General features: G+C 37.4%; 1 long non-coding RNA gene across 1 annotated transcript; it reads left to right on the top strand.

Moving 5' to 3' along the window:
- The first annotated feature begins 1482 nt into the window (after nt 1-1482).
- Nucleotides 1483-22926, top strand: LOC140256451 (uncharacterized). Its single transcript, XR_011904725.1, has 3 exons — nt 1483-1635; nt 16000-16126; nt 22758-22926. It is a non-coding gene; the product is annotated as an uncharacterized lncRNA (long non-coding RNA).
- The last annotated feature ends 1923 nt before the right edge of the window (nt 22927-24849 follow it).

Here is a 24849-nt window from a genome sequence, read left to right as displayed (position 1 = left end):
TCCTATCATATTTTATAGCATCTCTTTCTTTACAAGATACTGCAAGCTGATCGTACCATTTTATGTTCCAGCACTAATAACTGCTTGTACTGCTTCATGCAGAAAAGAAATCATGACATCTACTTAGCCTGGTTTTGTAATCCATAAGAATTCACAATATTCATAAATTATTTTAAATAACATTTTTCATTCTTTATTAAATATAAAATATTTAATGTTGCGTTACAAAGATATTAAGATATTCTGTCCTTTTCAGAATTTCCAGCCTTTTTTTTTTTTTTTTTTTTTTCTCCCTATCTTATGGTAAATTTAATCACAGATTTTTAGGTCACATTTTGCTGCTTTTTTAATTTGATAGGTTCCCCATGTATAGGTGGCATTTAATGGATCAGCATGGTAAGATAGACAAATGTGACAACATGAAATCTTTCCTTCTGATTTCTGTGGTATATTTTCTATTAGTCAATCTGAACGTCCATGGGTGGGATGTCGTTGGGTGGGTTCTGGACCACTGAAAAAGCTCTCATGAAGAAGGTAAAGGATATGGTTCAGCATGGCTTATTTGTGGGTTTTTTTGAGGGGAGGTCATAAAAGGCCATCAAAGGCTTCTGTGTGAAGACACAAACTGTATCCTTCTGCTTCTTCCTCCACAACAGAGGTTACTTTAGGAGCGATTGTATTGTCCTCTGTGGTGAAAGCTAGAATGAGAATGTGTGCCGCCTGACAAACACTGCTGGATAAGAGCTTTGCTGCTAGTTTATTTTTTTTGGTTGACCTTCATCATTTTCAAAACTAATAGGATTAAAGCACTATTTAAAATATTTAAATGTTCTTCAATTTTAAAGCACACGCTGGTATCTTGGCAATTAGATGCAAATTCTCTTCAGTGTTACAACAGAAGGACACTTACTCAGAAGTAGAGTTTTAATAATTAAAAATCATAAAAACCCTTAAGTAGTGTAATAAAACTGTATTAAATTATATTTGGAAGATCTGTGTTAAAAGCTCTAGGAGAGAAATGGTGATTTTTAACTTCTCTGTCACTTAAGTATTTTTAAAACTTTTCACATAATTTTCCAGTCACATAAAAATGTACACTTTAATAGTGCACAAATTATGATAGTACTGGAAAAGATTTCTGCGGTCTCAGAGTTGTTTAAAACTGGAATATATTACACATATAAAAAATCTGCAGCATATCATATGGAGAATAGAAATTTTGCATGTTTCAATGCATTTAGTAGAAGGGTAGGTGCGCTGGGTAGGATCTGTAAACCACACAGCTGTGGCACCACCAGGCTAGGTAAACCACCAGGCTAGGTGAACCAAACCACCAGGCTAGGTGAACCAAACCACCAGGCTAGGTAAACTTGTTTCTTAAGCGTAGTAAAGGAGAGCATAGAACTAACCAACCTTTAACTGATGTGTTTTTCCCCTACTGCTCCATCTGTATCTTCATATGTCTTTCTCTTTCAGGGTTATGTAGACGTATCCTTCCATTTTAGGAAGCTATTCTATCAGGACTGTGTTTTGTATGCTCAGGGAATCCAATGGATGCATCTTTATGCTTGGTTGTGTTACCACTGCCATGTGGTCTGTCTGAGACTGAAGGTGCTCTTCAGCAGCTCTATTAAGGTAAGTGGGCAGAACATGATAGGTTGGCATGTAGGACATTCCCCTTAGTGAATGTTTAAGGGAAAAGGACAAAGCAATTCATTTTCCAGGGGGAAAAAGGACTACTTAAAAAACAAAACAAAACAACAACAACAAAAAGCAACACCTTTTTTTTTTTTTCCAATTCAATGTGTGATTTTTTTTCTGTTAATTAAAAACTTAATCAATATCATTAGACTTGGTCAAAAGCCCAACTTCCCATCAAAACAGTCTGGAGGTGAATTTGTAACAGGCCCTCTGAGTCTGGCACCACTTTAATGACCTTGTGTGTTTTTCCCTTGAATAATTGTCACTGAGACAAACTTACATCTGTTTGTTCGCTTCAAGAAGAAATGCTCCAGTGTGAGTGGTGTCCTCTTCTCAGCTGGTGGTCAAAGAGTTTGGTACTTTCACTAATTGCTCCGATATTCTTGCCTGAGATTTTCTGTGGGAAAACACATGCCTGTATGCCATGCCACAGCGTGGGGTACATTACATGGTCCCCGACTCAGTTAATTTGCAGAGCTGTGTGCCCTCTGTAGCCTTCAGAGTTTTAAATTTACTTTTAGTAAATTTTTTGAAGAAAGCTGCTTAAACTCAAAAACAGATCATGAGTGCAGAGTGTTGTATGAAGCTCAAAGAATTCTATTTCCTATAGCTGATAGATTATCAAAGCGCTAATAGGTTGGTTGATTTGTAGGAAATAATACTTCTGTTGAGATTAGTATGTTTGCTATTCTGTCATTAGAAAATAAACAATTAAGATGTAGACTGAAAGGTCTGGGGAATTAGTTCTGTAAGCGATTAATTAGCTTGTTTGCTCCAGTTTATTTCTGATCAAATAGAATATGCTGAAAGGGTATGAAGTAAGGTCCTTAATATACTCTAAGGGCCTGTTTCTGCCCCAGTTGACATTAAAAGCAAGTTCCCACTGATGTGACTGATGCCCTAATTGCCTGGCTTGACATTGATGGTTTCTCATTTCTCAAATCCAATAGCTTTGCTCTAGAAAGGATGTTGGGAGCATGTCAGTTTTCTATGCGCTGATCACATGGAAAGTAAACAGAAGATTAAAAAGCTGAAAGGAGAAAATTTTGCAGCCAAGGAGTTGAAGGCTATGATGGCACTTTGATACAAATGAACGCATACAGGAAGGCTGTTTGCTCTGTGACCAATTCTGCTGCTGGGGAATGTGTTTACATTTCACAGATTTGTTGCTTTAACTTTCCTTGCTGGGACTCGAAGAATTTCACTTGGTCTTTTTAAAAGAACAAAGCTGTCTGGAAATGACCTCCTTTATTTTTAACATAGCACACAGTTGTAGCAGCTTTTTAGCCTGGTCATTTAATACATCATTTAATTTTTCACCTTGTTCTGTTACTCTTTTTTTTTTTTTATGTTCAAGTGCAGCCTTGCAGCACTGTGATTTTCCCTTTCTTTTTTCCACATGGCTGCTTGGTTTGCAGAGGATGCCTCCTTACAGATGTGTTCCTTCCCGACAAACAATTACCCCTGTTTCCCTCTGCAGGAGGCCATTAGGACATGATCACGGGTTCTGCTAAGTCATCTCACAATCACAGTTCTGTGCAGTCGCCTCTCATCTGAGTCTATCGAGGCATATGCCATGCAGGGAAACTAGCAGTCACAAAACGCGGCACCTCCAGGCATATTATTTGTTATTTTGGTCCAGGAGTGTGACAGATAATGGTTACTTTGCGAAGGTCTCATTGACGGCAATGGCTGGCATCATATGCAGAAAAGCCAGAATGGGTGATCATGTCCCTACTTAAATAGCAACAGAAGGAACAATTTCATATTTTCGCTGCAGTTATAAGCACTAAAAAGGGAGAGCAAAAAGGTAATGTTTGGGGAATAATTCTGCTGAATAGATCCAGAAAGTTTAATTTATGTTGCATCTGTTCTTTATTACTTATTGTTTATGAACTGTGTGTACAAAGTGCAAATGTGTCAATAATTTGCTTTGTATTTAGTCTGGTAACAGAGCTAAGCATCTAACACAATTTTACTAACAAAATACCATAAAGCTATAGGCATTTCTAAGCTTGCAATGTGCTGATTATTAGGAGATACTCCCTAAAATCCTGATATAGCAGGTGGATCCTCCCATGCTGAATTGACAACAGCAGAGAGCTCCATTACTGACACACTGCTTGAGAATGTGTTCACACTTCTCCACTCGCTGTTCAATGCTTCTCTTGTTTAAGATATCCTTAATTAAATTGTATGATTTTGAGGATTGTGTGAGACAACAAAATAAATGCACCCCAAACTGAGTTATTTTCATGATAGAAGGAAGCCAGCTGTTTTGTGGTAGGCTTTCAGTCTGCATAAATGTTACAAACTACTGAATTACTAAAAGGCCCCTTGATATATGATCTCATGTTGTTTAATAGGCCTCCGATTACTTTGGGGAAAAATGGGTTTTATTGTGTTAATCATTTGAAAACGAAGTTACTAATCCCTATCTAATTATGAGAGGTTTTTAAACTTGTAATAATATCCTAATTATTTCCTCTTATTGGAGCAAGTTGCATTCTAAAGGTAATGCTCAAGAATGAATATGACACACTGTCCAATGAAATAGATTGTTTTTTATTTGTATGGGTTTAGAATCTTTTCTTGTTCTTTCAAACCTTACAATATTTGGCACTGCAGCTCTAACAAATTTCTCTCCGTTCTTGAGAAGTCTGATCAGAACCTTTATTCAGGTTCTGTACAATGTGTTTAGGATATAGTGACATTAAATCCAGTGAGTGTAGACTCACAGCAATCAATATGAAATAACACGGGGAACAATGCAATTTAAGGTTCTGTGGTTGCTGACAGGCAGAAGATGAGGCAGTGTAATTACTTACTTTGCTCCATCTGACTCTGTGGAACTACTCTGGTTTTGGGGAATCTTATACTGTGAGATGCAAGAGGTTAGAAAGGTAGGGAGGTGGGGATGTATGTACTGAAAATAGACACCACTAAGCAACATCTTAACCTCACACCCAAGTTAAAATGCCTTTGCAGGAAATGAAACTGAGAACCACAAAGTGAGCCTCGTAGTCAATGGAAGTGGGGAAAAAAAAAAGACCATCACTTTCCTGCAATGAACTCATCAGGGAGCTCCTCCCTAATTTAGGCTCTAGCTTGCAAAAAAGAAATCTTTTTTTTTTTTTTTTTTTCCCCTCTGACACTATTAGATCAAAACAGTACCCAGACATTAGACAGTATTTATTAGCTTGTAAGGCCAGAGATAATGATCCCATTCAATCAGAACTCATGAATAATTCAGCAGTCCCAACTCCACATAATTTCTGGCTTTACTTTTAAATCCAGTAAAGCACCATTTGCATTGCCTTTTTGAGGGGAGGGGGAAATGACAGTAAGCAGAAAAATAAAATGGATTTTTTTGTTATTTTTGTTCTGCTTTGCAAACATACCCGGCTCTCTAAAAGGTTATCTCTCTTCTTTTTTGTCCCCTCCTATCTCTCAGAACAAAAACAACATGGGAATAAATATTAATCATGATACTATTGAGGAGATGCTGTACACTAATTATTGTCAAGAATAGTGCTACCCATATTTATAGGGGACTTTGTAATCACTGCAATTTGTTCAGTATTGTTACTTATACTAACTGCTATGAAGTAATTACACCTTTTTCACTTTTTTTTGTTGTTGTTTTAAAAGAACACCCACGCTTTTTCTTTTCTTTCAGACAAACTTGCAAATAATCTTTTCCCTGTTACATTATCAGAGCTATTCTGTGAAATTTACTTCCCACTGCCAAGCTGAATAAGTTCAGTCCTATGTGGTACAGTGAAACCTTTGGAAAATTGCTATGCTATGTATCCCACTGAATGGGAGACACAGGATGTATCTGAGATATCCAGGATCTCAAAAGCTTTTTTTATCTCATCTTGCCCAGCTTTGCTGATGTATCACTTTTTATAACAGTGTTTTACTTATTCTTCACTGAAGATTCCAAGTTACTTCAGACCTTCTTACTTAACTGATTATCCCTTCACTTATCCATGCGATGCTGAATAGCTGATAAAGATTTCTTCAGTTGGATCATTCTGCTGTTTTGTGTAGGCACTTATCTATTTAATGTCTTCTAAGTTGTGATAGCATTGATATGACTGCTATGTGGCTTGGTCCCTTTTAGTTCTAGGGTGAAGTTACAGGAGAGAGAAGGTTGTCCTTTGCAGTGATGCTCCCTTTGTGGTTATGAGTGTCACTCCTGAAAAAAGTAGTGTGCTCCAAACGCCATCTTCAGCAAACTTCCAATAGCCTATTGGAATATTTGCTACAGTGCTTACTGATGTGAGCCTCTATAAAGAACGATTGGAGATCTATTGTGTTTTGTTATAAACAGAAACAGCCTTCCTAAATCATGGCAAGGAGGAAGTAGTATTAGGAAGAGTGAAAGCATTCTGGTGCTGTCTTTAAAGTAATGCATATTCTGTCATCTTCGTTAATGCAGCTAATGTAGATGTCAAGGAAGTGCATCATGTGCACGAGTAATGGTGCGGCAGAGCAGCTGTACACAATTGAATTAATAGTTATGATCCAGTGGGAAGTATGTAAATTATTTTTCCAGTTTAATATGGGACATTGCCCTGTCTTTCCCATACGTGTTATATCTTACCCTTGGAAAAGGGAACAATTTGGTATAAAGTAGAGTTTTCCTATGAAAGTTCTTCACAGAACTGTAGAATGAGATTTGAGTATATTGGAGAATATGTCCTGGATGCGTCTGGCATATTTCTTTAGTGAGCAGAACAGAAAAAAATCATAAAACATAATCATTTTCCTTCATTTTATTATAACACTGTTTAGAGGAGAAAGTGTCATTCTGGCTGCTTTGGACTAAAAAGTTTTGAGGGTAAATAAGAAAAAACTCTGTAAGTGATAATTTTAAAGAAGAAATGTCAAAAAAAAAAAATAAAATCCTGAGGGGCTTTAGGCCTATTGGTTGACATCCAGCATTAATTTGAGTGTGCTTGTGTATTCGTGTCAGCCATTAAAGACCACTTGGGAGACTTTAGGATCTTCATCTTGGATTAGAGAAACTAAACAAAAGAATGAGTAGGGCTTTGCAAATTGCCATAGAGTTTGGGAATAGTGAGTAAGACATTTGGATATCGTTGGTATCTCAGCATAAGAACTGGTGTTATAGGAGATTTAATGAAAATCAACAACCGAATACTTGCAGTGCCAGTTGAGAGGCTGCAATACTACTTACAGAGGCTGCAATACTACTTATATTGAAAGTTGGTGCTAAATATCTTGTTAAACAACCGTGCGAATAACCAAAACCTAGAGAATGTGTTTAGAGTGAAGCTATGTTTAACTTAGAAGTGGCTAGTATAAAACTCTGATGTACTTTTCATCAACAATTTGTTACATCTTTGAAACACAATTTGGAATTGGAAGCATGTAATAATAATTAATACGGGTGTAACAATGATCAGACTTGTCCTTGTTTAGAAGAGGACTATCTGATCAGTCATCTTATTGAGAGGAAGTACCAAAATATTTATGAAGGTAGTGATATAGAGGAATATAACTGGCAAAAAATATGAATGCGTCTGTGTTCTGACAACTGCTAAAAGCAGAACCTAATCTGTAAGGTATTACGGCTGGATCTGAGGAGCCAACATACATCATGTAGATGTAAGGGAATCTGCTACATCTAACTCTCTTCTGGTCCCATTAGTAGTAGCTGATGCACAGTTGATGTGCTGAGAACGCATCTCCTAGAGCAGCTGCATCCAATAGGAATCCATTTTGTGCAGCCTGAGAATTCAGGAAAAATGTGGTGAATGGCTATGTCTAGGAAGCAGAACACATTCTTGATTTGAAATGAAATGCTAATGTAGACATACTCTGTGATGTTCTTAAACACTGGTAGTGATTCTGAAGTGATATAACGTTTAGGTAGTTGCCACTGAAGTTAGTAATGGGGTTTTACTTTTACTAATGCTTCTGAGGAAGGGGATCGGATGTTAGATTTTGTTGACAAAGTAGATTCTGGCTTAGATCTGTGTAGACTTGCATGTCAACACATGGCTGTGATTGCCTAAGTGGATTTTGAATGTGCAGCCACCAGACGTAATTAAAACCGTATGAAATAGATCTGTAAAGTAAATAGCCTCCCATGTTCCTCCCAGAAATGAAATAAAGCAGTTGTATCCATGTAGTGTAGGAAGTGCTATAGTTTGAAAATCACAATAGTAACATAGGAACAGAATCCAAGTGCTCTTCTCCTGTTTTGAGATGCAGATCTCAGCAAACAGTTATTGTGGTATTGGTCGTGACTGTGGATTCTGTTTAATAAAGGATAATGATGGAGCAGTAATGTGGCCCTGGAAGTTTACAGTCAGAGCGATAACCCTGCACAGAGTTACATCTTACACAAATACTTAACTTCACATGTGAAGCCACTTCATTTGGAGACTGGGGGTGGCACACATCTGCGTACAGTTGATGCAGCATACAGGCAATGGTTTCCCAGAATGAGACTTAAATCTTCATGCTGCAAAGGTCAATTTTAATATAGCCTGAAAGCCTACATGTGCAGCTTTTTCCTGTATGCCATATGGGTGAATAATGCCATTTTAGTGTAGTATCAGTTTTGGCAGAACTAGAAGTTTAAGAAGGGGTTTAAAGTCTTGCTCCTGGCCCATCTTCTGCCAAAAATACCTACCCCACTACTCCATTTCCTTAAATTACCCAACTGGTCTTGCTGTGCTTGTGAGAAATTGTGCCAGGACTTACCTGCAGCAATTCCATTTCTAGCACTTGCTGCAGCAGCTGCCATCACTGACATACAGCACAGAATGCAGAAGAAATTAAAAACAAACAAAAACAGCCAACCCTTCAGCTTTATCTCAGTGCTCAGTTTCTCAGCACCACAGTTCAGTATTTGAATGTGCTGATGTTGTACAGGATGTCTGAGGTAAGCAGAATTGTGTTATAAGGTCCAATTAAACTCTACTAATGATTACTTAATCCTTTGGAAGCAAAAAGCCTGATCCTACTTCTGTGAGTCCTGCCACTGAGTAGTTCAGTGGTAACAGAATCAGGCCCTAAGTCACTAAATAACATTTTCCATGGTAATAATTAATAACAGCAGTTTTGAAGCTAAGGAAATTCATAATTTTATTTGTAATGCAAGTTTTTGAAATTGCTGGTGGATTTAGGGAGAAAATCATACAATTATCTGAAATGCGTTCAGGGCTGACAAGCTCTAAAATCAGGACACATCCAGAGCTGCAGGCTGAGTGAGATACTGTAGGATGGATTAAGAACTATCAAATGCTGTAAGAGAAAGGTAAGTATTATTGATTGGGGGTGGGCTAGGAAAATAATATGCTAATAAGGAGCATTGCAGAGATCTTAAATCCTCGCAGATGTGTTTTTCTGGTGGAATGTTTGTTGTGCAAAGGGTTGAAGAAGATATGTCTGAAAGGAGACCCAAGGGGAAGTTTAGTCAATCTTGGATGCTTTCTAAAAATGTTGTCTTGCCTTGTGGTTAAGTAATGAATGCAAATCTCCTTTCATGGATTTAAAGCTCTGATTGCTGACATGGGAAAACCAGAAACTTTTTTTTTTTCTTTTGTAAAAAAAACACCAAATGACATGCATATCTCTTTGTTCTCGCACATGAATTTATCTTTGTTTTAGGATAAAAGGAGCACCATATGTGACCAGGACTGCATTAGCAGAAAAGAGCTGTGCTAAGCGCTGTGGTTTTCGTTTGTTAAGGTTGCTGCAACCATTTTCCTGAGTGTCATTCACTGGACAACAGTTTAGCTTTGAGTTCAGTGTTGAGGAAAATTGAAAATATAATTAAGCCTTTCAGATCTAGAAACTGAGCTATGCTGGGTACGAAAGTGCATCCTGGCTACTTGAGTTTCAATAACTTCAGTAGTTCTTCTGCATACTAGCATATAACACCACATGAAGTCTATCATATACGAAATAGTTTCATGATGTTCTGTTGCAAACGTTTCACACAGTTCAGAAGTGGAATCCACCTTAATCATATGTGATACTCTACTCGGTATTTTTTCCCATTCCTGGGATGATGTTTCTGGCCTTCCTGAAGTTCCATAGAGCCAATGTACCCTCTAGAAGATTTTGGATAATTTTTTTCCCTGTATTGTACTCATTTCGAACACACACAGTATGAACTTATAAACAAGAGATGGGGGATGAGCATTTCTGTGGTTACTACCTATTTGGATAGAGTATATCTGAGACAACTTACCCCTCTCATTTCAGGAAATAAATTACATCAGAGTATTTATTATACCCCACAGAAGGGGTTAGAGGCAGGGAGGCTGCAACTTACCTCCATCAGCTGGCCATTAGTAATTGCTCTGTGTATTCCCAAACCAGTAGTAACTGTGAGGTAATTTAGGTGACAGCCTCCACTGATGAAGATGACCAAGTAACCTTGGTTTCTGCCAGAGGAAATACTATCTCCCTAAGGAACCTGAAAACGTAGTATAATAATACTTCACCTGATTAAAATAAGTAACTGACTAAGGCGTAACTTATATTACATGAGTTAAAGAGTCTGTCTATTAGCTGCTCTGTTATATTTCAGCCCTCATTAGCAAGGTAATTCGTTGTACTAGAGTGTGTTCTATAAATTTGTATAATAATATTCTGCACCTGATAGGTATTAATTTTAGTTCAGTCTGATTTATGATAATATTAAACTATTCCATGTTTGAAGAGACAAACAGAAGTTCATTTTCATGTTGTTCTGAGATGCGGTATGTAGAATGTTCCAGGATAATAATTAGATGTTGGATGCTACTATATTTTCTGAGGCAGAGCTAGTGATTGCTTGGAAATGATATTTAAATGACCCTGTTCTGCTTAGAAGCTATATAACCTAAATTGTGCCATCCATTGCTGCTGGATGAAACTCTACAAGAACATTCCTTTCAATGAGAAATGACACTATTTCAGCGCTGACAGTTTCTGTGTAATAATAGTGTTAGGTTTTGCCAATGAGACACAATTGTTGCTAATATGACAGTTTGTTGAATTGTTGAATTTTGAATGGAGAGTAATTGAAAATGTACATTACTGAGGAGTTTGCTGGGTGAGGCAAGGGAGGGTGGAATTAGAGTCAGCTTCTGGCTTTATTCTTGTTTAAAATGTGCATGATGCAATTGTGACTGTGTGGACAATTTATTAAACCAGTTTTAGAATGCAGCCATTTACCAGCAGTGAGCAGGAAGATTGTGCTACAAAAAAAATATTTATATTGACTTAAATTGAAATAGATTGCTTTAGCTTATTCCACGTGCTATTTTTAATAATATTGAATGTTGGTAATCATTTTCCTCTGCAAAACTTAGAATTCTTTTATAAGCACTTAATGAACTTCTTTTGTAAAGCAAAACGTGATGTGGTGTTGCAAGTGCAGGAGCAAATAATCAAGTCAGTGTTAGAGGTGGAAAAGAGTCTGGGTGTGCTAATTCTCTCAGCTTCTCTGTTGGGACATCTTCAGGCTGTGACAGAGTCAAGTAAAGGTCTGATCTGCAGATATTGGAATATCTGTTAAAACAATGACACTTCCAGATGAAATAGCAAAATTAAGTATGAATGTGCTATGCGGTAGAAAGAACTGAAGTGATGCAAATGGATTCCTACTGTCAGGGACTAGAGGCAAATTTGCTACTCAGTCACACCAGATTTCTCATAGACATACAACTGTTGATGTTAGTGGCCTTGGTCATTATGAACACCCAGAGAAAGAAGGGAAAGAGAAATGCTGTGGTTTCTTGCTTGTCTATATCACAGAAAATACAATCATTTCATAGTTTCTCCTCATTACTGTAGTACTTGAGGTACAAGCATTCTTCCCAGGTTTTGTAGTATCTGTGCTTTTTGTTCATTCTATTTCCTTTCTGTTTAAAGCCACTTTCTGCAGCCAACTATGTATTTTGATCAGGTTTGTGCTAAGGACTATAAGGGAGCAGCAGATCAAGATATTATGTTTGACATGTACCTGAGGATTTCTTTCTTCCTTTGTTTCAGAATATCATGTCATTTTGGTGCATTATAGTTCGAAAAATATTTTTCAGGGATTATTTTTATGACTGCATTGCTAAGTCTTGTCAGGTACATAGGAAGTGGTCTCTCATACTAAGTTCATTCATGGTTCATATCATGTAATCTTTCATTCATTTAAGAATTTGTTGTTAAACATAAATACAGATCGTTTTGTTTTCAGTCAAATTTGGAATAGGGTTTTCTGTTTATGTATATTGCATTGTTTAAAGGGTAATCACTTGTACACACTGGAAATACATAGTTTTTGATTGTATTTCAGATGATTCTGAGATTAGAGCGAATATAAGAATCTTCATAAATGGTTCTGAGCTAGAGCTGTGAGAAGAATGGATTTTCAAATTGCTGAACAAAATGAACTACCAAACCACTTTAGGTCAAGTGAAACGTTTTCCAGCCTGAAATGGATTTTTAACATCTTTTCAGTTATTAATTTTTGTCCATTTAAAACATTTTGTATGAAATGTTATATTATGCTTCCAAAAATACTCAACGAGACGTTTCAGAATTGTGTGTGTTCTGTATTTTATTTTGTTGAGCAGTGCAGCCTGGTAGGGTGGTCTGAGTTTAGAGATAGTAACGTCAGACTTCTGACTGCACTTCTGTGGGAGTAATTTCTCTGAAAAGTTTTAGCTTGTTGCACGCCTGGCAGAAACTTACCTTGGTGGCTGCTTTCTTTTCTTTCTTTCAATTAGGATTCAGGAGTGAAAGATTGTTTTTTGTGTGATTTTTTTTTTATTTTTCAGTATTTATTGACTGCACACATTCACCTCTTCAGCTGGTCTAAATCAGCACAGCTCTGGTGGATTTATACCCGCTGAGGAGATGTCCCTTTCTGTTCATTACTAATTCCTTAAAGTCTTTCTGGCTTGATTTTCACTTAGTTCACCTTGACTTACTGTCCTTCATTATTTTAATATTCATTTATGTTTTTGATCACCTGCTGACTCAATCATTTTTGAGTCCTTGTATTTCATTGCAATAACTAATTTCTGTCATTAATAGTCTTGACTTTTCATTGTTTACTTTCTCTTTTTTTCCCCTTTTTCCTTTGCTGTCCTCATTAATTTTGTCTCACCAAAAATCTTTTTTTGACATTTAAACTTTATCATGATTATGATTATCAATTTACATTTTACTTATTTAAACTCATTCCATTTTTCCCCCTTACATGGCGAAAATTGCTGTAGAGTCCATTGAAATCCCTCAGCTAATTCCTGATGGGTTCAGGCAGTCTGTGCGAGTTCTCATTACTAGAGCAGCATTTCTTGAGGATAAACAGTCCTCATCAACTTTCTTTGTTCTAAAACTGGCAGCATCCATTTACCAGTAGAATACAGTTAATATTTTTTTCTAACTCGAATTTAAAATGAAAAAATAGCTTTATTATCCATGTTGGTTTTAGTAGTTTGATACTGTTTGATTCCTCCAGTGATATACTTGGCTTCAAACCAGTGATTTCCTGGAGACTGGTAGGGAGATATTGAATCCAAGCTAGTCCTACATGTAGGATGAGTCTTTACTGCACAGCTTTACACTGTATTTTTCTGCACATAGATGTTCTGAAGAAGAGGAAAAGCTGCTACTTCGATTTAACAGTTGACTAAAAAAATTAGAAATGCTGTTCTTCTTCTAGTTTTGTGAATATTTTATGATAAACCTTGTGACAAATCTGTAACTTCAAGAGTAGGATCAATGTGACAAATGGCTTCCACTTAGACTTCTCTGTGATTATGTATTTATATTTTGTAGATGCAGTTTTAATCATCTCAATCTTGTGATGCAGTCAGTAAGAAATTAAGAACTGGTGTAGTCAATGCAATATAGATTTTGGTAGGAACGCGACTTCCTGTGAGTTACTAACAGCAGCTTGACAGACATCTTGATAATTCTGGTCAAGTAATTTAACTTCCAGTTATTTTAGTTTATCTGTGACAAAGTGGTGTGAGGGAGAAAAACCGAGGTGAAAGCGTTTGTAATTCTTCACCTGAGAATGTTATTGCATTTAAACGGTGGCACTTGTCTTAAACAGCTCTGCCACGAAGATCAAACTGTTTCCTAAATTATTGATCTCATTTTCCTTTTGCAAGAGCCAATTGTTGATACTTCAAATATATCTGCAGCTTATAAATGCTTGAGAAAGCAAAACCCAGCGTGCTGAGAATCTGACTTCAGTGTCTTTATTAGCTAATATTTTACTCTGTGTCTAATTTCTCACTGTGGATCTCTCCACTGTAAAGCTGAATCAAATCCCTCACTGTGTGCTCCTTTGGAAATGAAACGGTGCACCGACAGAGGGATGTGCAAAGGTAGCAATCTCTGGTTGAGCAAACTTGAACTTCTGCTGGCATTCACCTGCTAGAATTGTGAGTGATATACTGTGCTTTTTACTAAGGGGTACACTATCATGGAGAAAAAGCAGCCCCTTCCAAGCATTTGCCGAATGGCTTTTTTTGTTCAAAATATTTCTGTTGTGAAACAATTTGAAATGATGAACCTCTCCTTGGAGTGAGAAGGGAAAAATCAGTTCTGGCTTGGATTTCAGCAGGAACCAAAGTCTCTACTGGTAGAGGCACCATCCTGCTTTTGGTGAGAAATGGGATGCGAGGGAGTCCCAGCTTGTGATGTTAGTTTGTCTCACATGTCGTCACTGCTTGGGTTGCAGCAGCCCTGCTGAAGCTTACAGAGAGGTGACTGCAAGCTGCTATGGGAGACAAGACCTGTTTTCTATGGAGCTTCTGGCTCTAACTGGGAATGAGCTCACGTGGGGACACTGGTATCCAGCAGGCTGGATCCTGCACCACCTCTCAGCTAACTGCTGGTATCCATTTCCAGTTGGCCAGCATGGCTCCACACTGGGGAGTATGGACTCGTGGCTCGTTTTGTAGGGTCCACAGTGACCAAGATTCCCTCCTTCCCTAAAATTCCCAGCAGCTGGTTGATTTGTTTGGATTTGTGAGGGGTGACAGCTCTGGTCAGGCCACTCTGCTTAGCTTTCAGAACCCTGCAGAGAGCAGTGCTCTCCCCAGGGAACTGCAGTTACAGCTTTTTCCACAGAACTGTCAACCTGCCTGTCTTCCAGCTAAGGCAGAGGTAGAACAGCAGTCATGTGCTGTGTGCCACATCCCTCAGAGGATAGCAGTAGTGAAAATATGGCTTTCTAATAAGTTGACTGTCTTTAGCAGTGCTTACTTTGAAGGTCCGATGTTGTGTAGCAGCTTAAGTAGTACTTGAGCTTATTTCAATAACAATGAAAAGGAAAAACAAAAGCAACCTAAAGATATTAGTGTATACCCATATACATGCGATGGGCTGAAATAAAACCTCAAGGAATATCAAGTGTGCCTTGAGCGTGTAGGTTTGAGTGTTTCTGTTTGTTAGCATTGAAAAATGAATTTACTGTAGGGTTTTATTTGGTAGTAATAAATTTGTCCTCATATGTCAGTGCAGAAATCATTTGGTTGGGACATGCTGCTTTGTAGTTGAAATTGCTACCAACAATATTCAAATATCTTTTTGGTAACTACATGAAATCTAAAGGCTCGGTCAGAAGCATCTCCTTGGTCTGGCAAAGTAGCTGGGTGTGATTAAAGGCTAATAAAGATTCACTAGCTTTCAATGAAGACTTGCACTGCCTGCCCTGAGAGTGATTGTAACTTTAAGCAATGTTTGAAAGGACCAAAGTGGGAGCACAGGAGTGATTTTTGCTTTGCTGATCCAGTAACAGGAGAAGCTGTTTTAGGGAAGACAAAGCACCACCAATGTCTGAACATAGTGAAGGCCAGATACAGTATCTCTATTTGAGTACCATTTACTCACCTGCAGGAATCCCAATTAACTGGAATTACCACCCCAATTAAGCAGCAGTCCTTGCCATTAAGTATCATTAGGTTTAATTTGGTTCCCTGGGAAATGTCCCGATTAAGAGAATTTCATGATTAAGCACCTGTAATAAATGTTTTAGCTTACATCTAAAATTATTTATTATTTCATATCTGATCTGGTCAGTAACCTGAATAACAACAAATACACCAGCTACCACTTTTGTTATTTTGTTTTATTAATTGCCTTGTGTATACTAACTTTTGGTCATGGCTTTGCAGTTTTGACAAGGAAATCTTTATGTTTTAGCATGGTGATTTTTTTTTGTTTTTAAGGATGCAGATCTATTTCTGTACGTATCAGTGCTGTTTCTGTTTGTCTGACAGCCTGACTAATATTTTGTTACTATTTCAGAAAACCCCATGTGAACATCAGTCACGTTTTGAGGAAACCTCCCATTGGCTGTATTCTAGAGGAAGATTACTTGGCCAGACTTAACTTTCTGCTTGGAGGCTGAATAAAATTGCATGACCTGAAACAGGTACTGTAAACACCTCCGATACCAAACTGTATGTGTTGGTGGATCCCAGAATTTATTTATTTAGGAAACATCTCTCCTTCACTGACCTTCCATTGAATACGAGTCTTTTTTCAAAGAGGATCTCAGTGGGGATTTTTGTCTTTATGATCAAGAGCAATTCTATGATGACTTCATACTGATGATTATTGGATGGTCACAAAAGCACCTTACTTCTCTAAAGGAAGAGCTTAAATTTACTTTTTTTTTTTTTTTTTTTTTAATCTGATCTTAAATTTACTCACATAAAAGAGAATATGTATGGGGAAAATCCATTAAAGATAGTCAAGGGAAAGAAGTAAAGGAAAGGAAATTGTTTCTCTGAGAGATTAAGCTGGAAAGGAATAGAACTGAATCAGGGACTCCTTTAATCAGCTCTCTAATGGGAATGTATGACCAAAGAATCCTTTTTCACATGTGTGAAAGATCAAGGATTTTTTATCAGAAAATAATGGTGGGAACATACATTAATTTGTAGGTTTTGAAGATACTGAAAGGAATGGAAGCTAGTAAAAGTATTTCATGGCATTATGTACACAAGGCTTAAACATCTTGAACTTGAGCCATGTACAAGTGGTTCCTTAAGTGAACAGAAAGCAATAAAGTCTGTTAGGACGGCTAATGTACTTGGATATAGTTGTAAGTACAAACAAATATGGATTTGGTCCCCAAAATAGTAAGGAAAACATACCAAAAACAAAAGGTTACAAATAGTTTTGAAATTGGGGTAGGGTGAGGTATTTCTCTTCGCCCCTTCACCCCCTTTCTCCCTTTCTATTTGTCTCCCACCCTCTTTCATTCTCACTTTTTCTCCTTATTCTACTTCTCCCTCTTGGTATTTTTTCCCTCAGACATATTAAACAGCAGAAATAATATGACAAATTTTGACACTTTGGCACTTTCTGATTGATAATCCTGCATTTGCACTGGTCAGAGAGAAAATATTCAGATTCATAAATTGCTTAAACTAGGTTTTTCTTTTGATGTGTGCATAACTGCCATAAATGTTAATGCTAGGTCTGGGCTTCAAAAGAAGAATATGCCCCTTGCTGGAGTTGAGACATAAGAAAATTTAGGAACTGAAAAAACCCATCTAGCTCAGCACTTCTGCTATTTATTTGGTTTTGGAGTTGTGAAGAGATAATTAGATTCCCCCCATCTCTATTGTTTGGCCTGTGTACTAAAAGGCAGATAAGTATGTGGACTTATTTTTGTTATCTCTTCTTTTTTTCATTAACTTTGGTATCAGTTTCTCTTTCTTCTCTCATCAATTATGTAAAATAGGTCAATTCTTCTCCAATTGAATTGTTTACCTTGCTCTCTTAACAGACTTTCAGGATAGATTACCAAAATTACCTGACCTTTTATCTTCTAGTGCATTGTGTGCTTGCAGCATGCTGATGTAAAATTAAGAAGAATTAATTGTAAAGTTTGGTAATAGTTTAAGTTTTATGAGCATGTGTATCAATAAATACAGCCTAAATATGAACTTGGAAATGATTAGATCCCAAACCTCTCATGAGTTTTCAGAAAACAAAACCTTTAAGCTAAATAATGCTTGATTTCTTCATTTTACTCTGCAGATACACAAGTATCGACTGGGATGATCTGGTTGTGCTGCCAAAGTGCAAGGGAAAATGGGTAGATGGGTGTTTTCTTCTGGTCTTCACCTTTATGAAAAGTAGAAGCTGGCAAACATCTGCAGGCTGCACATTAAAACAGGTATCACAAGAGTGCTTTTATGACCATAGGTGGATAGGAATTGCTGAACTAGTTTTGAGAAGCAATGTTAAAACCTCAGCAACGGCAAGCATATAGACACCACTCAGTCAAGTGTAAAACAAAATGGAGAAAACCCCTCCATTCTCATTATTAAAAATGACAGACTGGTTTTGCATTTGTGTATGTCTCCTGCAGGGATGCATGTTTTCTAGACCTGAGACAATTAGGTAATAAGCTGTTTCCAAAGAGTAATTTGCTAATTAATCAACTGCTTTGATCTTTCATAGGATTTATCAGCAGCAACTTCAAGCTATGTAAATGAACTTGTAACACTTTCAAACAAGACATTTGTTTTGTCAGCTGATAGGTACAGATAATTCCTACTTACTGAACTTCTTAAGATATGTTTTCATGATAACAAAAGGTTAAGCATTTGCTAAGTTTAAGTTTTCTTAGCTGGAGCCATTGTCTTCCACTGATGCAGGAGATGTTCCATCTGCACAAGTAAATGCAAAGACTTGACATTTAAATGGGACATTTCAGACTTCTAAAGACAATGCTTAACAGATGGGGCTTTGAGTGGAAGATGTCCCTGCCTGTATCAGGGGGGCTGGAACTAGATGATCTTAAAGGTGCCTTCTAATGCAAACCATTCTATGATTCTATGCTGTCAGGTTGTATAAGCCCACTGAAAACAAGTAAAATATTTTACCTGGTGTTATCTGGTATTTCAGCCTGCAAGGTATTCTAACATTTCTAGTGAAAATTACTGATAGAGGGAACTTCATTTATCCTAAGGAAATCTATTAAACAGAAGATTTGGCAGAATTCTGCATTCAGATATCAAGTCAGGCTGATTTCTGTGACCTCTGCTTGCACGCCAATTGTGAATTTACACATTTGCCATTAACCAAAAGAGAGAGAGAAGATGATCATTTCACTCATAAATAGGCTTAGTGATCAAAAGAAACATACCCAGGTTACAAATATTTTTGCTAAATGTTACATATTAATGTACTCTTTGTTCTCTGTTTTATTCTAACTGTTGTAGTTTAATGGTCTGAGCAGCATGATGTTAAAATGCTTGCATGCATCTTTTCCCTCACTGATGAACTGATCTCAAACAGTCATTCGAATTATGAACAAGAAGTTCCTTTATTATTATTTCTGTTCTTTCACGTGATCAAAAATCCTTTTGAGGAGAGAGCTGGTATCTGTGGAAAGCATCTGACTTCTTAACAGATTGTGGGTTAAAGGAGTTGCTTGGACAATACAAATAAGTAGTCATTTATTATATGCAAATATAACAGGTTGACATAAAACCCACGTCTTCAGTCAACTAGAAAATAATACTCTAACAGAGATATGTTTTTGAAGTTGCTGTTTAGCTTCCTATAAGGGGAGAAAATCTCCTGTAGCTCAGATGGGCTTATTTGAAACCAAAGCTTTTGATGTTATAATGTGCAGTCTAAATTCATTAATCCCTCTGTTAAAAAAAAAAAAAAAGAAAAAGAAAAAAAGAAAAAAAAAAAGTCTCTTAAATGAGTAATAAACATAATAATGAAAATAACTGCCAGGAAGAACATGAGTTACATCACACTTAGTGTTCCAGCTAAAGATGAAAATGAACTTTGGAAACACAGGTTACGCTAAATGAATTTAATTTGTGTTTTGATACAGAATGTTTAAACATGTTGTTATTTCTGGCACCAGGGCTGATAGCTATTAAATGAGAACATCTAAGAACATCAAAGGAACTGGACCTTTTATACTCTTCAGCACCCCCTTGGAGATGTTTATCTGGGCTGTTATCTGGATCCCATACAAGCATCGAACAATGTGCCAGTCTCACCAAGTTACTCTCTTTTCCCAAAAGTTCTGACGCATGCATTTCCTGTGCAAATGTTCCATATTTTAGAGTTCACTACAAGTGCACAAATAAAAGTAGTTTGTACTAACAGGGCTGACTGTAGATACATGAAGATTTTCTTCTATAAAGTATTTGAAATAGAAAAGAAAACTTCCTTCTGTTTGACTCAAACTAAGTTTCCAGATGTCAGGGTCAAAGGTTGGAGATAAAAGTATCAGGTTTTGGCCTACTCTAACTAGACTCAAGGTCCAAATGTGTGAGATCTTCCCTAGAGGGGGTTTCCTTTTGTACTGGTTTGGTTTTCTTCTTTAGCCTCTCCCAGTAAGAGGTCCCATTCCATGCTGCTGAATTATGATACTTCATCTCAATCGTTAAATAGTAAATACAAGTTTTAAGTGTCTTAACACTGGCTGTGAGTCAAAGCCTTTTAAAATATCTCTTTTTAAAACTTCTCCATTTTTTAAGGCTGTTAATTCTTTTCTTCCTGGGGTTGCGGTGACTGTGCGTGGGTCCTCTCAGCTGACATTATGAGATTCCCGCACCAACTAATGCCAACAGTGTGCAATAAAATGAGGGGCCTTTTACACTGAGCTTCAGGAGATATATAAATGCTAAAAGGTATTACCTTTCTCTTCCCTTAGCATTTTTCTTTATTGCAGCAGGAAAATCTTTGACTGTTTGAGGAAAAAAAAGATAAGACTGTTACAAAAATGAACAGAGAATCTTAGAAGTAGCAGTCTGCTATGTATTGGTATGAATATTCATGTTTAAAGAGAAAAACAAAAAGGAAGGCTGTGAGGAATAATTGTATGTGTTCATGTCTAACTCAGCCCTGGTAACAAGGTCAGTTCTTTGGCTAAACTCTGAACATCTACAGGTGTGAAGAAAGCACCCCTGTGTTCATGGTGGGACTTGGAAGACAAGTGACTATGGAAGTATTCTTACTTTGCTTGTTCTCCATTGTGAAAAAGGTGCTGCTTGATCATGAATCGTGACCTCCATAGTTATTCTCCTCTGTGCTTCCCTAGGCATCTGCATTCCCATGTGGTACACAAATGTGTGTGCACCCCATGCCTTCCCGAGCAGTGCTCTCCTGTTTCTATGCCTGGAAACATGCCAATTCATCTGCATTTTGGCAAAGGCAGAACAGAATTTGAGAAGTGACCAGCACCATGTAGTTTGGAGAGGTCAGTTTCTTAAAGAAATTAAGACTTGAAGTGGTTGCGGAGGAGTGATTTTGCTCTCATGACCTGTGTTGAATTCCTCCATTATACAAAGCAGGAAACAAAAGCAGATCCTTCCCAGGTATTAAAGGAATAACTAATAAAACCACTAAGGATACCTGAACTGACACTTGTCAATGGGATAACTATGGTAATGTAATAAAGGCACATGATGAGTTGTTCACATTGGAAGAAATGTGCCCACTTCTTGTGGTAAAGCTTTTCAGAATATCACAAAATGCAGAGACAAAAACATTCTATAAGTTGCTGGGATTTGTCCCTTGCCAATAATGAGTTTTCACCATGTGTGTTATAAGATACTTTTTAAGCAATTCAGACAATAGGAACTTGACTACTTCCTTTCGGTTGCAATGCTATGAGCAGTCTGAAAGTTGCTTAATTATCTACAACAACACAATTAGGGATGCCAGTGGCACTATGTTTGTAAATTCCCAGAGGAAGGAGGCATCAGGATAGTCTGCGTATTATTGCTCTGTAGGAAAATAGGCTTCTTTTTGTAAGCTGTCAAGAAGGACCTTGCATGAGGGCTGTGGGCACAGCAAGGCAAATGAACAATGAAATCAGTGGTCGAAACAGCTGCTGACAGAACGTTTTGGGAATCTTTAGAAATGGTAGATCTGCTGTAGGCTCAGGGCAGCAATAATTAACAACTTGGTGTACTTGTAGGACTTCCTGTGGATAGGGGACTGTCACAGTGGGACTATGATAAAGGCAAGCTCAAAGAGGCACGAAAAGGCCAGACATATAGGAATGAGAAAAATCTCCATAGTAAAATCCTGGGGTCAGGATGTGCTGGAGTCTTGCTGGTAGTAAAGCAGCAGTAGTTGTGGGCTGGGGCAGAGAAGAAAGTCTGGGATGGATGAGACACAGACAAGAAAGAAGGTGGGCAGCTTTACAGCGAGGCTTAGCAATACTTGATATTCTGTACTCACATTAAGATTTGTAAACAGTATTATTCTAAGTTATTTTGATATTGTTGGAGCAGAGAGAAGAGAGTTCTTGTCTGTTTTGCTCTGTTGCAAATGCGCTAATAATTCTTGTGTTTTATACATATAATAATGTTATTATTAGAATGTTAATTTTGAAGTAGCACACAATTATTTTTGCAGCTGTTATTCTGTATTTTGCTTCTTTACTTTTTATTCAGGCATTTCCTTGCTTTGGATATTTTTTCTGCTGGTTCATGTTGGTTTGGTTTCAAGTGAGGCCACTGTATGCTAAATGGTCTCATTTGTGCACCTGTGATGCATTCACTGGATTTTATTTCTCTTCATTTATTTCAGTTATTCTGACTTACTTTATCCCAGTTTCTTCTGAAGTTAAATGACTTACTACTAATTAATTATGCCTTTCAACTACTGATTGACCAACTCTTTAGGATAAAATTTTGTCTTGACCTTTCAAGCCCCAGAATTTTCCCCCTGGTAGAAAATTTGTGAAGTCAAATAACTTGCAATGGAAAACTATGTGGTTTCCTTCATATGTTCAACATTACACTTACAAAGGGTTTAATGCACAAATCAGAGAACTCAGAAGTTTGTGAATTAAGACATGGTCTTCCTGGATCTCCGTTAAGAGAGCAGTTCAGTGCAGTGCTGCTTGCTGCTGTTCACCTCAAGTTAAATCAAACTTTATACCCTTCTAGCTAATGAGATCTTGATTCCTTCTGAGGTCTATGTGACTTAATTTTAAAAGGCAATGTCTATTTTTCTATTAGTTTTAATAAACTCTGTCACTTTTCATATTTTTCTGTTCTCAGGTCTGCTTTCAGTCTATTACTAAACACCACAGCTATTATTCTTCTCCTAATGTGACACTGTTGAGGCAGAGATTTCAAAGCAAGCAGCCTCTGATAACTACTTGACAATGCAGAATGAATAGAAGACAGGGAAACTCAAAGCATCTGAAACCTTTGGGATTCCACAGTGCAAAAGGCAAGTTGTGTGTTAGGTAAGAGTGTTACACATACGGGCAGTTGGACAGGACTTGTGTGTAGCTGGGCCAGGGTCAGCGAGGGAACAAGATGAAAGGCCAAAGCGTTATGCAGAGAGACACTGCTAATGTTGCTCGGGGACATAGCAAATAGGCAGACTACACTTGGTAACTGATATCACTAAATTACTAGGGAAAAAGAACAATTCAGCTCAGAATGTGCATATATGTATAAAATTGTGCTAGTAACTTGTTATTTTATTTAAAGATTATTTCTGTCCTTTTATTTCCTCTGTCTCACCTTTTGTGTGTAGCTTTAAAGTATGTTAAATGTAATTGAATACGGTGGGTATAAGAGAGCCATTGAATAAAAGAAAGCCTACTGTTTGATCATCTCAAATAGAATAAGGGAGAAATACATCCAGCAAAGTCTTTCTGCAGATGTGTTTTTGCCTTTAAAGCCACATATTTCCCTAGTTTGTTTTGAAAAGAAAGGCACAGACTGTTCCAGATTTGGAAATAAATCATCAGGTCACCTGAAACAACAAAAAACGAAAAACAAAAAAACTCTCTCAGCTCTTGCTTCTTTTCACAAACTGGACCAAATTAATTGCACTTGCAGGAACATGACCATTATGACTGTATGTTTTAATAGCACTATGACTGAGCAGGAGTATGTTCAGTTATATTTGAAGAGGCTTCATACAGTCTAACTGGAGATCTGAAGGATATGAATCACAGTAATTTGTCATTTATATCTGAATTTGGGTTGTAGTTTTACTGTTCCAACTTTGAAATCCTGGATAATGAGCTACTTAAGATTTTACCATCTTATTGACTTGTAACAGCTGAGCTTGTAATGTTTTGGTAACTCACTGTAATTGTGGAAGGACTGTAGTAGTGGCCAGAGAGGTTGTCACTGACAGCAAATGCCATTTGTGATCATCTTGCTGTATGGTACGTGCAGGAGCTATTTACCTCCTGCAGTATGTCTACATTGAACCAACTCTGTTAAAACCTCCAAGAGTTATGGTGTCCAAGTCCTTTTCTGCCAACTTCAATTCTTCCGCACTTGTCAGTATTCAGTATCAATCAAGTGTAATGCCAGTGTCAGGACTGCACAAGACGTGAGGCAAACAGGGAAAAAATACTACCAGGAAACTTTTCAGGATTTAAAATTTGACAATCTGTAAACCACAGTGAATACCTATTTAGGAATTAATTACCAGCATTGAATTCTATATCTTAAAGAAATGACTGAAACAATTTGTTCCAGGTTTCTCAAACACATGCCATAGAATTTGGCGTGCTGTCTCCATTAAAATGACTTTTTCTTTTGTTTTAACTTCACAAACTTAGCAAAGACACCTGAATTTTAATTACAACTTCTAATGGCAGGGAAATTGTCCAGGTGACAAATAAGGTTTTTGTAGCTTCAGATATGCAATGACTCCTATAAAATAATTTCTCCTACCGCTGTCTATAAACTTTTCTTCTTAATAACCCACAAACTGTGGGTGAAATCCTGATTTCCAGTGAAGATCTGTAAAGACAGACATGGGTTTGAGATGTCACCTTGTGATCACAATTTGTATTAATAATCTCAGCTGTCTCTCACTGGTAGCAGATTTTCAAGCCCCTTCTTAGAGTTTAACCATCTTTTGTCCTCCTTTTAGTGCATGATAACAAAATATTTGCTAGATTTTATACATCTATATTTTTATACATTTTATACACCGGAGGTGTGTGCCTCCGGTGGCGCAGCGGTAAAATTCCCGTTTGCAACACCAGGGGGCCCGGGTTCGAATCCCCCCCTGTGGAGCAGGGGGTAGAAGTGCCGCTCTGCTACACAGAGGGCTCGAATCCCAGGAGTTGGACTCGATGATCTCTAAGGTCCCTTCCAACTCGCACAATACTAT

This window comes from Excalfactoria chinensis, chromosome 9 (assembly GCF_039878825.1).
Source record: "Excalfactoria chinensis isolate bCotChi1 chromosome 9, bCotChi1.hap2, whole genome shotgun sequence".
NCBI classification, from domain to species: Eukaryota; Metazoa; Chordata; class Aves; order Galliformes; family Phasianidae; genus Excalfactoria; species Excalfactoria chinensis.
Note: the sequence above shows the minus strand (reverse complement) of the source record. Positions and strands in the feature narration are given on the sequence as shown.